This window comes from Pogonomyrmex barbatus, unplaced genomic scaffold (assembly GCF_055798465.1).
Source record: "Pogonomyrmex barbatus isolate J1 unplaced genomic scaffold, ASM5579846v1 scaffold11, whole genome shotgun sequence".
NCBI classification, from domain to species: domain Eukaryota; kingdom Metazoa; phylum Arthropoda; class Insecta; order Hymenoptera; family Formicidae; genus Pogonomyrmex; species Pogonomyrmex barbatus.
The window spans coordinates 2,429,948-2,446,038 of record NW_028297107.1 but is presented as its reverse complement, the minus strand read 5'-3'; positions in this window follow the sequence as shown (position 1 = coordinate 2,446,038).

Below are 16,091 nucleotides of genomic sequence, written 5' to 3'. Positions count from 1 at the left end.
ACGAGCGGCGGGAATGAAAAAAGGACGAGCAACGGCGCGGCCTGGCCCCGGAAGAAGGAAGCGGCGAAGTTTCGAGTAACTTTCCGGCGTGCTGTTATCTAAACCCTTCACGTAGGCGTCTCGAGTGGTTCGAAGGGTGCTCCTTGCCGAAGGAATATCGGCGCATACCTTTCGATACGGATACCGCAGACAGTAACTTGCCCTCTTAATTGACAGTAAAGCGTTGTCCCAATATTACCGCGAATATAAGAGTCGAGATAGAGATCTCTGAATGCTCTTTCCATGAAAAAAAAAAAAAAAAAAAAAATCTATCGATCGCGATAGCAAGTGAAAGCGATATCAGAATATATTCATTTATATATCCTGATTAATATTTCTTAATAATCCGGTATAATGATCATTGAAATTGATATTTGTGTACATGTGTCTTGTGTATGTCAACATTCATTTAAAATCATCCTGAAATTATCGCGAATATCGCTATCATATATAACGATTGCATAATCTAAATTACAATTAATTATGTTACATTAATAATCTTATTTATCATTAATTATAATAATTATAATAATTATGTTACATGAGTATGAAATTTTTATTATGTTACATGAGTATAAAATTTTTATATTTATAACGCAAATTAAATCAATTGAATTCAGGTGATCATATTTAACGTCAAATGTGACATGATGACATAAAGCAAAATCTTTTCGAGATGAGCGGTCAAAGTGACGATATTACTTGCGACATTACCCTCTAGAAGAATGAGCTCATTACGATAAATGCGACGTCGATGACTATTAAGGAGGACAGACACTTTCAGCCGTGTCTGCTCTTCGGCTCCGATAAATTAAATCTTTCCTTCGACTTGCGTACGCTCCCTTTTTCTCTCTTTGTCTCCTTTCACTCCGAAAAGGGGATTGTACGACTTCGATGGTGGCGATGGGGAAGAGGTATCGTTTGCTTGGCTGCTTTCTTGGTAATCTTGAAATAGGGTATAGTAGTACGAGCATTGGCCTCTCGCCAAGCGACTTTAAACTTCCTTCCTCTCCGAGGATTGGAAATATCTTTGTCGGCGCGCACCGTAAGGATCATAGTAACGGAAAGCAGGCACTACTCGTCGAAAATTCGAAACATGGTGCACCGGTATCGAATACATGTGAAGTACGTGGATATTTGAAATTCTGCTATCGGTACGTTGAGACTTCAGATTTTTTTCAGAGAAAAAATTTTTTTCGACTTTGCAAAAATTCCAAAAGCTTATAGTAACGTGAGGACCAAACGTTACGAGATTAAAGTAACGCTTAAACTGTGACGTTAATAAACAAAATAATAAACATTTAGTTAAGTATAAACATATATCTCGAACCTGTCTCATAAATTCTCGAAACGGTTCGAGCTATCATCGCGTTCGGGAGTCGATATTACGGACATGTGTGTCGTTCCCCGACAGAAACGACGAGACACTTTACGAAACTCCCTCACGTCCCTCTTTCTCTCGCTCGATCTTTCAAATGCGTTTCCTCGAAAATGGAAATATGGCCTTCGAGCGTCGTCGTCGTCGTCGTCGTCGTCGGCTTTAGAGCCGGCGTCGCAGTTAAATCTTCCTGAAACGCAATACCTTCTTTCCGTACGCAAGACACACGGTCTCGTTGGATCAAGCGGCGCGCATTGCAAGCGCAGCTGCACGCTTTTGCTGAGAGTTCGCGAGCGCGAGATGCATAACTCTCAATTTGCCCGTCGGCAGGCCCGATATTACTTCCTTCGTATTCGATACACGGGGTGTTTCGCTATAGAATGTTTGCAGGAATACTAGTCTTACCACCATTAATGTATCACCGGGGCGAAGGAAATTCCTTCGGATATTTTGCACGTGGAGAATCGCTCGAATTTCATTATTACCATTAGCATAGATCGTTTGTTTATCCAAATAGTATTGAACGATTATTATATTAATAATTTACCCTGGCGCATTTAATAATTCAAATTAATATAAATAATAATCGTCAGGATTATTAATAATACTTAAATAATAGCTTGGAAACCTGAAAAGCACATCCCGTTGCGGGACACCCTGTATAGCTCAACCCGCTCTTAGATATGGAAGACTATACCCTCGGAAGTGGGTGATACTTCAACGGAATGGCTTGCCACGTCGTCGCTAGGCTCGTCGATATTCTGGATAGTTTTCCGCCGGGAAACGCGTCCGCCCATTTTTCCGGAGTGCGCGGAAAACTGGAACGACACGCCGGTGCTTAGTCCTGAGCTGTCGACGACAAGTGCATTCTTCGCAACCGCGTCCCTCATCAAGATTTCGTAAAATAATGTCATAAAAACATAATTGTATTGTTGTTGTTTTCAGAAAAACAACGATGATAATAATAATAATGTAAAAAAAATACAAAGTATATACAGGAAGTTTCTGAAATACGCCAGTAAACGTTTGACCTAGAGTTTTTAACAGAATTTAGTTAGATAATTTATTCTTTCGGCAACTTCCTTATTTCCATTCTTGAATATTATAATAATTGAATAGGTTGAAATAACTGTTGAACAATGACCTTAAGACTCAACAATATCGTAATTAAATTAGATACAATATTTATCACACTGTAACGCGTAACGGCGATGCCATCAGCATTCCCCGAAATTTCCAACAGACTTCAAGAATCTTGTGGACTACCTTTCATCATCTTATTGTTTGCATCTTATTCGAGGATACTGGAACTTCGAAGAATACTTCACATAGCAATGTACTTTTGACATCTGAACCATTCAAGGAACTTTCTAGACTCCTTAATTTCTGGACTAATACAGTGTAATTTACTATAACACAAGTTCAGAAGTTTTGAAATCATATTAATTTGTAATAAAATTTTGTAATAATGTTGTTTTTCAGAACGAAATGCACATATATCATAAACTCAAAAAAATAAATTTTACATATATATAATAAATTATATATAGCTAATATTAAAAAAAATTGCAATTGATATGTACATTGACTCTCTTACTTACTATTTCGCTAATAATATTAAGAAAGTTGAAATATCAACGGAAAAATTTCTGTTAGATGCAAACATCTAAACGATCACATCTGACGACAGCATTTCGTCATAGTCTATACATACGCTTCCTTCCGTGAAACTACGAAACTTTGAGGTATAGCATGAGCAACAACGTAGAAAATTCAATCGTTTCGATCGTGTCAGTTTTGCGGGGAAACCGTATTTTGCATTGAAGTCGATCTAGCGTGCATAGAAAAGATAAGGAAGCACGACAATATATAAGAAGAAGATCTACGTTAGTAAAAGCAAAACTCTACGAAAGAAAAATCATCAGAGTTGTACATGTATTAGGCAAAAGTAAGAAAGATTTGGATTTGCGAAACTAAAAACATATATATTCAAGAATCTATAAATTTGAAAATTTGTCGAAACAAAAAATTTCAAGAAATTAAATCCTTATAAAATCAAGTTACTTTGTATTAAGTAATATTTATTTCATTTTTTACTAATAAATAAAATGTCTTAAAATTAGTACATTAACTACTTTTTTAAATTTATGTTGTGATTAGTCAAAATAATGTACGAGTATAATTTCAAAACACTCCTCATATAACAGAAATGTCTATAATACATTACAGGAATATCTTTAAGATATCGCGATATCTTCGGGATATCCTTGTGATATATTTTGGACATTTCTGCTGTGGGTTTGATGTATTTATAAAGCTTTTCTATATCTACAGAAATCTGTGAGATTCCGTAGTAGCTCATTTGAGAGGAACTTTTCAATGAAGAACAGGAAAAGTATTTCACCAAGTCATTATCATTTTTAAAGTGGACGTATCGTCAATCCAGTAATCTCATTTCCCTTTAACAACTTCTTTCCAGGAGGATGCAATTAATAGTACGAAGTCAGACGCGATTAAGATCACCTGTCAACTTGGCTTAAATTTAACTATCGATCTGGGTTTACTGTACTGTATTGCTCTCGCGTATTTTCAACTCCATTTTTTATCCCTAAAACTTCAGTCATATAAAAACTTGAAAGAAGAAGTAAGATAATAATCACAATTAGATTATAAAGAAACAATAAACTGCAAGTAAATAAAAAAACTTCTAATGAAAAATATTAGCTGTGATTACGAGAGAAAGAAGACAAATGAAATTTTAATTATAAAATAATGAAAAAATATTACTATATTACTATAATTTATAAAATTGCCATATGCTGATGTCATATTCTTTATAAAATTAAATACAAATCATACGTCTTAACAAATAATAATTTTATTTAGGTATAAAAGTATTAAAATAAAGTAAAAGTACTCACTTTTAATATCAAAGTTTTAAGCTATAAGACAAAATTTTAACCTCCTTTATTTTAACCTCTTAAAATTTACTTTAATTTCTCAGTAAATCATAAAAATTATAAAAAAATGCAAGAAGAAAGCATAGAAGAAATACTGAAAATGATAAGAAAAATTTTTCTTTTATATTAAATTGATTATCTGAATATAGAAATCCACGTATTTTTTTCTTAATTCAATTTAACCTCGGATTTCTCTTCACTTTCTGAACAGATAATCATTTCTGCAGCTCGTTATTTTAATTAACGCGCTGCAACCGCATGACATTAGATCGGACCGTTGTTATGAATTTTTTTATCGAGTCGAGCAATAATTAACGCGGCATCTCGTTATCCGAATTAATAACGCGGCGTCGCGTTCCTGATTTTGACAGAGTCAGAATTTTTTATATTTGTGATCAGTACTATCCTTAAAGTGGATGTGTGTGTAAAGCGCTTTCAAAAACAAGCGATATGTCCTCTTAACACTCGAATGAATAAATCTATGAAAGAAATGTTAATAACGATTTGTTTGCAGCAGACAAAAACTTTTGCATAAAAATCTCTCAAAAAGCGTTATAAATCAAATACACTCATATTTTTATTTAATCTTGTTTAATAATTATTCTCTTTTAAAATTTTGTTTTTTAAAAAAAATTTCAAAAAATGTTAGGAAACTGAAACAAACATGAACAAAGTGTATTTTGCATTATATTTTGAAAATTTGATTTTAACTCGTAATATTTTGGTACGGAATAATGTTTTTGATAATATTTCCTGCGGGGTCTTTTTTTTTAAATTGGTTTGGTTTCAAATTCGCGATTTAATCGCCGGGAATAATATTCTCGTAATTAAACTCCTCTTTCGTAGAAATTCGTGGAACACGAAATCACTCGCGAGATAGCCATCGCTGAAATTAAACGCAATTAATATTCGTTGTGCGTTTTATCGTATTCGTGAAATGGGTTCAATAATCTCAAACAAATACTATCGATCTGATATGCTATGTAAGTTGAGTTAATTAGATTATTTTGTATTGTTAGATTTCGAGACAGTTAATTAAACGGTATAAGTTTATTGATATTTTCTGATTATGTCAATAACATTTAAATTGTTTATATTATCACTGATTATCACATGTATTTTTAATCGGCATGTATCGGCAATCTCTAAGGCAATCTCTACGGTTCATTAAATTTCAGTTTTAAAATTAAATGATGTATCTGTAACTCTTTTGCAATTTGATGATAAAAATAGCAATGGCGTATAAAATGTACAAACTCAAGTAACTAACGGACGTAAGGTAAATGAAGTTCCTCCGTTCTTCCTTGTCCTTAATGAATATTCGAAGTAGACGCTGGAAGCGTGATTAACGTCGCACGCCAGTTAATCCTCAATTACGTATCGACCCTGCGTCGCACACCGCTAATATCGTAGGGCGACTCATTCTAAATTTGGTCCCCGATAATTACATTCCGCTCGTCAGATCGCGCCGCCATCTTAGCTGTCAGTATAACTAATTTCATCTACTTCCAACTCCATAAGTGTCTAAATTTATTTCTTTCGTCTATTTGACTAAATTCACGAAAAGTTTTCAGTTCCACATTGCACTCTACGGAGTAAAATAAAGATTCTTAATAATATGTATGTTAATGTTTTCATTATGTAAAATTTGAAAACGCTACATTTTTTGTTTCATAGGTGATTCGAATAGCTTACACAGGAAAAACAGTTTTACTGTCAAATCTAAAAATTTGACCAAATATAGATCTGAAAATAATTTTGTTGAGTCATCGAAATTATTATTAACGCTTAAACATGATGATAATATTGCAAAATTTTTTTATCTTCTAACAATCAATTTGTTTTTTCCGTGTACAAATTTCTTTTATCAGTAGATGTATCTAAATATTCTAGAAAGATAAATAATACAGATATTGGAGTATTATTCATGGTACTAAGGCTGGTGTTTATTCAATTTTTATATTTAAGATTGTCTTCAACATACATCTACTCAACATCTCATAAACCAATCACAGAGCCATATTAGCATCTTATTACTGAAGACGGTCTTGAAATAAGAACGAAATAGCGATCTAAAAGTATTGCAGTATAACGCCTAAAATCTTTGAATTCTTAAAAATTATATTTTTGTGAAAACTTCATGCTTCGCAACCTTTTATAAGGAGAATCGATTTTCATACGTCTTCTTAAAAGGCAGACCTCGTGTCTGACCTACGTCTAGCACGTTCGAGACGTTCTGATTTTCCATCGTTCCATTCTGATATGTCGATTTCGCACGCGCGAGATTGTATATATATATGTACATATATCATAAGAAGTATATAGAATATATTAAGATTATCACTTAAACGGATCGCCAACATTTCTATTCAACATTTTCACATTTAAATTTCCACTTAATATTTCGATAGGAAATTAAATATTAATGGTAAAAGTACTCGATATCAAACACTCATCGATATCACAATATGAAACACTATCTCAAATGTAACATTAATTCCCACGTTATATATTTGTTCCGCATCGATATTGACCGAAAATTGGTTAAATATGGCTTCATGCGGATTATGTTTAGGCAATACGCTTCATCGCAATGTCAGACCGAGGAACGAATGTGTGTATATAGAAATATAGACGTACTCGTTTCTTTGCGTAAGTAGTTTAGCAAGATTGTCACCATCGCGTTTCCGAAACATTCTTTAACATAAATTTAATTATCTGAGTCAACGGTATATCTTAGTCTATCCTTTTCAAAATCTGTTTTTCTTTTCAAAAAAGATTTAAGAAAATATTAAATATTCTAAATCAAACAAATTACAAACTAAACACAAACTAATGACGCGAACAACAAAAAAAAACCTTTTGCAACTTTTAATTAATATACAAGGATGTTTTGTTGTCGAGACTGTTTTCAACTTAATAAGATTTACTCAACTAATAAATAAAAAAGAAACTTCTTTTTCTTCTTCACTGACTAGTTTGCGAAAATAAAGAAAAAAAATAAGAAGAAAAATAAGAAAATGGTTTCAATGTAGAAGTTTCTGTTTCTATACACAGAGGTATCAAAAAATACTTTTAGTCGAAAAATATTTCTATCTATCTGCTTATATTCTTAATTAAATTTAATTAAAATATTTAAAATCATAAAAACATTCTGTATAATTTTCTTATCTTATATTTTCTGTATTTCAAATAAATCATAAAATTTTGTTTATCACTAATTAAAAGTATTCGTATCAAATAGCATCATTACATCTCTTCGTGCGCAAGTTGTATGTATATATTCTGCCTATTATTTGTGAAATGAAACGTGCGTATGCGTGAGAACTGGTGAGAAGACCGTTCTTATACTTCTTCAGATCCATCTTTTATATTTCGACGGACCGAAAGGGGGGGGGGGAGGGGGTAGAAGTATCAAGGAAGTGCGAAAGCGTTTCGATATCGACAGGAATATATTTTGAGCGCATTTCGAAACGCCATGAATTTTATTCCCGTTCTCGCTGTTGGATGGCAAAGAACAAATAAGGCCGTTTAGAAAATAGGATCTATAAGGGTGATTCACGTATGACGGATATACATAAATTTTAGGAGCTTACTTTTTACGTCTTTCGTGATCATAAAGATTCACATAAACTTTCTTTTTTTGTCACATCTGCGAAAAGTGTCAAACCAATTGTGTTTTGTGCTTTGTCGTAAGCAAATTTTAAAGTGTAAATGTGATAAACTGGAAGGAAGTGAAAAAGAGAGAATACTGTCGTGGATTTTGATACTGCAGTCGTGGATTTTGATACCGCAAAGAGGATATTACGACGTCGAGAAAACATCGTCATACCCTGCGCGAGACATTTTGACATCATAATAATACGAACGAGCGATCTTCGGCTTAGCACAGTATACAAAATGACACATATACTAGGTGTACTAAAAATGTCATACAATTTCGGATAATGATAATTTAATATTTTCCAATTGTTTTTAATATTATTCCAATTGTATAAAGAAAATCAATTTTACTTATATGTATTTTATAGATTTTAATTATATGTAAATTTTTCACTAATACAAATTTAATTCAAAACCTAAGCAACACACACATATAAAAACATATGCAAATGTATACATGTACGTATATATGATATTATATCTAAAAATCACTAAAAATATTAAATTAAATCAAAATTGTTAATCAAATTTTTATCAAGTTGATTATGTGAACAAATATTCATTATCAAATCTCGTCTTTCTTAAATCACCTTGTGTATTCCAGTTGCGTAATGTTACTTCTCCTTCAGACGCTCACGCGACTGAAATGCAAACGAAGAATTTATTTCCGCAAAATTATTTCCGTCGTTCACTGACAGCGGAATAAAGATAGTATGGACAAGAGAAGGCATATTACATAAGATAATACATAATAACAACAAGAATTTATTCCAAATGTTAATTATATTCAATTCTTTTCCTAATAAAATCACAAATTTTATTATTAAATTGAAATTACAATACTATATTATATAAAAGAAAATAAAAGAAGGCTCAAGAAAGAAAAGAGAAAAAAAACAGGAAAAAAACATAATTATGATTGTATATAATAAAAGAATGTAAGAACATATTATAATATCATTCATAATAATATCACAGGAAAAAGTTTTGATTATTAAATTTTCGAAATATTAAGTATATTTTTAACTTTTGTGTATAATCTTGTATTATTATATAACTCTCATATATATATATATATATATATATATATATATATATATATATATATATCTTGGCTATTATTGTTTTAAATTTATTTTTTTATGAAATTCTTTATTTACAGCGACTATGATCACATTCATTCAATTATTTTATGGGCTTTTACAATTTTTGCTCTTAAAATATTTAAGTGACGGAATATTAGATTACAAAGAAAAATCATGCAACTTGCAGAACAAAACAGGTCCTTTTTCAACATTTAACAAAATAGATTCTTTTTTAATATTTAACAGTGGATAAATCTTGATACAAATAGAAAGACAGATATTTATTCGTTTTAAGAGCAGAATTATTATTGGTCGTAATTCTCTGCAACAGAAAGCTAAACTACATATTTCAACCAATGTTAAAATTTTTTCACACGCAAACAAAATTTTTCATTGTCACGCACAGAACGCTTATTTGATTTCAAATATGTAGAATGCATTTATTTATATATAAAAAAAAATCATTCACGTGCGCAGGAATAGATTTTGATCTGCATTTGATATTGATATTGATCTTTTAAAAATAATTTCACATCTCTTATTCACACATCTCTTATTTACAAAAAGTATAGAATAATGAGCAAAGCTCATTTTTATATAGCTTTATTTTTTTAAAACTTTTGTTTTATTCACAATAAAATTAATCTGAAAAATTATTAAAACAATGCAATTTAATAAAGTTTAATATAAATATAACTTATTAAACAATAAAAAATAAAATTAAATAAAATTAAAATATAATTTAGTATAAAAAAAGACCCCAACAAAGCGTAAAAATAGCAAAAAGAATTTTCTTATTGTCTTAGTTTAGTAATAGTGTCGAAGAAAATGTTATATAACACTTTAGATAATACTTTAGATAATACTCTCTCTATAAATATGTATCCTTCCTAAAAAAAAGGCGTACAAATTGATATTTGCATTTCGAAGTATTGTTGTCGCTTTTCCGCGACGCTAATTGGTTCTCTCATTGTACTTACTCATTGTACTTAAGTTTATTCATTTCAGAACATTGAATCTGTGAAAACATATCCAACTGCAATATTTTTGTAATTTAAGTTTCACACATTTGTAAAAATTAATGTTTATATAATATCTCTAGAATGATATTCTATAATATTATGTATAATATTGTAATATTTAAGGAATGTTATTAAAGTAAGCAGAAAATATTAAGAATATTAATCAAATATATTTTTATATTTAATATCTTATATTTTCAATATGAAATATTTATCTATATTTAAAACATTTTTTAGCAAATGTTTAAAAAGAATTTTTATTTCAATAAATAAATATATATCATTAAATATATGTACCAATATTTTTATTTGAAATAATAAATTTTATAGTATTAACAAACTTATAAAATAAATTACTTTGTATTCATTAATGTAGTACGCATTTATTTATATAGTTTGCATTTTACTTTTCAACAATTGAAACAATATCATACAATTCTCAAATACCATACAATACCATACATACTATTGTTATATTTTCGATTTCTTGTAATCGATTAAAGCAACGTATACTTTCATTTCGCAATTGGGCAGCCTTCCACCTGTTTTCGTACAAACCTTGGGTCGTTCGCCTGTACAGCAAGCTCGGAGAAAATTGAAAAATGACCACCAACAAAAAGTAGTGATTTATCTCACAGCGATTCACACTAATCTCCGTCTTCGGCACAACAGTATTTCGTTTCTAAGTCTTCCTTTTCTCTTTTAATGTAGTTTTTATCGCTGACATATAAAGTACATCAAGAATAATTTTTTCTTAATTATGCATTTTCCTATTAAAAATTATAAAGAGCTGTTCTCTAAAAAAATTATCTTAAAAGTTTTATAAACAGAGAAATCTTATAAATTATTGTAAAATAAAATATATGATAAAGCATAAAAAACTTGGTACCCGGCGATGCATGAAGGAGAAATTTGAATATGCGTTGCCGTTGTTCGTACCGTTGATGACGACAAAGTTATAGTTGGCGTTTGATCGTTCAGGCGAAATAAGAAATTCTTGATAGTGATATCAAAAATCGATGATAAGGAGTTTCCAAATGAGTTTCTGACGACGCAATATGCGCGCGCGCATCTCAGTCGCGAGAAGCGCGAATCTACAGATTCGCATCAAAAGGACGCGAAGTCGGAGGATAGAGAATGAGAGAAAAAGAAATGCATGATGGGATAAGCGATGACGCCTCGTTCTTTTTTCGATATCGATGCGGCTTTCCGTCGCCGTGTCGTTCGAGGGTTCGTATCAAAGCACGCGACGATAGCGTGTCGAGCCGCTCCGCACCGAGAAAATCTCGTTTTATTCAATCCGATGGCAAGCGTCGACCGAGGCGAGAAGCTGCGCATTTCTCGCAGAAAGGATCGTTCTCAAAGCTAGGCGCGGCAATAGTATTCTCTGCTGAATTCGATACATTTTTTAATCGAAGCTTATTTTAGGAGAAAAGAAATCACCCCATCACCTTATCAATTTTTTTTAATTAAGTCTTCAGATGAATAATTCACTATATCAATTAAAATGAAACGCCCTATGCATGTATTGTTCCATTCTTTGATTATTTCATTTTTTAATTATCTTATTTTAATACTTTTATGTGGAAAATAATGAGGTTAAAATTAATTGAGATAAAAAGAAAACATATAGTTGCTTTAAAAAATAAGAATTAGATACTTTACACACATACAACACACACGCGTGCGCGTGCAGCATAAAAGAGAAAAAAATTTATCTTTTTATATTTTATTTCATAAACATAATACCATATAACTATATTTACTACTGTGTTTGGGAATAACAGAACTGAGGTCCGTGTCGTTCAATGTGAGGACGATCGTTTTGAATTGCATCCACTTGTGTCTCACAGTGAGCGCATTACGCGAACACTTCCGGTAAGGCTCGCCAAGAACCAAGTTGTCAGAAACTTACTGGGCCCCATGGGCGATTCTATGATTCTGAAACTGCTGTGGCGGAGAACATCTCGTCCACGATATCACGATTGCTGTGGCTTGCACGTCTTGTTCACTCCTCTCTCGCGTATCGTCATTTGCCGCTTACTGCGACGAAGTTGCGGGTCCCGAGTGACAAATTGGCGCAATTATTAATTAATCTCACCGGTATTAATTAATCTCACCAATCTCAGAAAAGATCGGCTTTTATACACAGAAGAAATATTTTGTAAACTACCCTTTTTTACATTTTGTAAAAAAATGTAATATTCGCTTAAATATTCGAATACGTAACAACAACGAAAAATTAAAGCATTAATTGTTTCATTCGTTTCTCAATGTTTCTCACGGGTGCACTGAAAGAGATGATAAATATAGTTGTCCACGAGTGCTGAGTTTTGCTTTCGCTTTAAATTGTACGCTATCTGATTATGTCCGGTTTCGTCGCATCGCTTTCGACTAAGTTGAGCCGGGAGTTGCTCGCTATTTATTATGCGATTATACAAAGCAAAATAATTGAAGTACCGCGTGTAATAGAGCTGTTTTAGTTGAGTAATATTACATTTACAATTTGTCAAATTTTAGAATAGTTAAAATTTTTCAATGGAGGACGATATACGAACCAACTAATTTATATTAAATTGTGAATCTGTTATATATATATATACGTTTATTCTATTTTTAATGTTGTAATTATTTAATTAATGCAAACTTACATTATCGAACAATCCCGAATGTTCAAAATGTTCAAAATGGGGGAATTCCCAAGCCATAGATATATAATAAGTATAGACTATGCATCTCAACTGTAGATCGCATCTATGCTCAGCTAGAAAAAGAGCACAATGTTGAAGCATAGCGATATCTTTCTTCAATTTGACTTGAGGTGGGAAGTGCGATAGGAGAGCGCAATGGAGGAACGATGATAAAGAAACGCTTTAAATGTCTCCTTTACTGCTACTTTAAAAAGAGAGAACATTATACGCACCGAATTATCTCTATCTTTCTATTTTTCTAAGCCGATTGTAACATCTCGCTCGGAAAAGAAGATTAGGCATGCATCTATCATATTTATATTACAAGTTTTCGATATCATATTTTAATGAAATAAAACAATGTAGCAAAATATAAATATTAAATAATAGACGCTTTTTCTCGTATTCTTCGTACCAATCAAAAGAAAATATATCTATTTATTTTTCTTTTTATTTTTCTTTTAATTAAAAAACTAAACTAACTGGGCAAATAAATTCAATAGGATATTCAACAATATTGAATCAATTATAAATTTTTATTATTAAATTTATTTTTATTTTATTAAATACAAATTGAAAATTTAGAATAAAGTTTTAATTAGAAAATTTGTTCACATAATTATTACAAAATAAAAAATATTTATATTAAACATTATATAGATTATAATTATAGATAATAAATATAAAATAAATATAAAACAAATATTGAGTTGTTGAAAAATATTATTTTTGGATATGATATTATAAATATTTATTCTAAACATTTGATTATTATCTTCCTTTATTAGCAATATATATCAATTCTCATCACTTTACTTCTATGAAGGAATAAAACATTATAACATTCTATAATCATCTTAAAGGTATTACCATATCTTAGAACCATTTTTTTTTGAAACATCTCTTCGACAAACGTGTTATGTTTAGGAATGTTTTTAAATAAATAAATCTAGAAAGAAACTCAAAGTTAAAATGCAAATAATATTATCGAAAATTAAAGCCAATTATAAATTGCAGCTAGTAAAAGTAGCGAAAGTCCTATGTATTGACAGAGACAGACTGATCACACTTGATAAAGCGACAGGGATAGTCGCATTATGTAACTGAAATATATATTTTTAAGAAGGAGTAAGAGAAACAGGATTAGAAATACCAAGATGAGAGGAAACGGAGGAAAGAGGACAAGACCAGTTGTGGGAATAAGAGAAGCTTGAAACGAAAGGGGGGGCTCGTTTTGGAGCAACGCCCTTGTACGCTTCATCAATCTTCGCTTTGCGCGAGAGGACTAACGACGTTGCGAGATAAACGGAGTGACTAGGCAGCGAGGAATCTTGGTATTCCGAGAGGAACTCCCTTATCAGCGGACGGAGTTTGTGAGGGTGAAGGCAGGTAGTGCGCAGAAGTAGGAAAAGAATTTCAGCCGAAGCGTAAAAGAATCGCAGTTACATTTATTCTTTAAATTCCGGATATTTTTTTTTGTGGGGTAATTTATTTTGAATGTTTATAATCAGATTGTACTTTCTTAATGGAAACTTTTTTCGTTAACAATAATAACAATGTTTTTAATATTAGCTTTTAAATACAATAGATACAATAGATATAATTTATCATATATTTACATTAACGAATTATTACACGAATTGCTAAATGAAGGTATCACTGAAATGAAAATTTGATAAAAGAATTTAAAAATGCATCGCGAAAAGTTGAGAGAGCACTGCTATGAATCATGATTTCCTTCAGTTACCTAGTAGCTCGTAACTGAATGCCAACGCTGCTGCATAATGTGAAGTATAAACTTGTATGTCCGAAAATATAGCGCAAAGAGGAGCGAAAGAGAGGTAAATACAGCGGACGGGTTGTAGTTGCAGCAAGCAACTGTGGACACTGTGTGCCAGGTGGTGGAAAGGTAGATATTGCTATTCCGCAAATGCCAGCCACGCCTTTCTTTTTCTCTCCCTGTCGCGCACATAGCACACAGGCGCAGCCTCTCAAAGGGCCAACGAAGTATTCTTCAGAGCGAACAGATATGTAAGATACTGCGATATTATCGGCGGATTTTTCTTAAAAGACATTCGTACCCGCTTTGACTTTTACTCTTCCCAGGAAATCCATGCATTTTCCTACATCTTCTTCCGCATCCCGTTTGAAATAATAAAACAAAATGTAAATGGTTCACTTTACATTTCATTTTCCATATCATCAAATTAAATTACACATGCAATCATCGCTTGCACTTATAAAGTGGATTGCCATCAAGAACATTCATGTATAAGTGTATAACGTGTATAAAGTGTATAAGTGCAGCATCATGAGAATAAGCGATTCTCTTAAATTAATGGTTTTTAAAATCAAATTTATCAAACGTCAATTTATTTAAAAAACAAAAATCTAATATTATCTTCATGCTATTTCTATGTGATATTTGATTTGAATATTATATTGTATCATTCATTATTGTTATCGAACATTAGAATAATTATACAACTGATCTCAAATATTGCAGGCATTTAACAAAATGTGAAATTTATTTGCATTTAGTTATAAATGCCTAATCTGTTCAAAAATAATTTGGAATGTCTCTTTTTTCATACATTATATGAAATAGAATATGATGCAGCAGGATATATAATACTTACTATACAAGCACAAATATCCTTTACTCTTTTTTGTTTACGGTGGAAGCGAAACTTCGGTGGGCCACATTTCCCGTGCGCCTACGCCCATGAGACACAACAAACAAACACAAAAGAGCACATTGCGTTTCTATGTGCGAGACAGCCTGGGGGTTGGAAAAGGAAGAGAGGGGGACCTGACGGAGGATAGCTCGGAATATCTTTGTCGAGTCGCCGTCGTGGCAGGCAGCCTTTAATATATTTGACAAAGTTTGTGCTTTCGAGAGTGTGGATGCGAGACTCGTAAATCCTCGCCTCTAAAACTATGCGCGAGTTGAGGATTCTTCGTTTCCAAAACTTTTTCTCCACACGGTATATCACGATCGCGCCGGATACATTTTTATGATTCCTTGTGCTTATTCGCCATTATATTTCTTTGTACGATTTGTCTTTATCTCCATTTTCTCCATTTCTTGAGCGATCGATTCCTCCATTAGAGATTGACTATAAGTATCAATTATTTTATTACATCAAATTATGAATAATAAATCTATATTAAATACATGAGCAATTAAATTATTAAGTTAATGTAATCACAAACACAAAATCAAATAAAGTAAAATAGTTGCATTTTATATG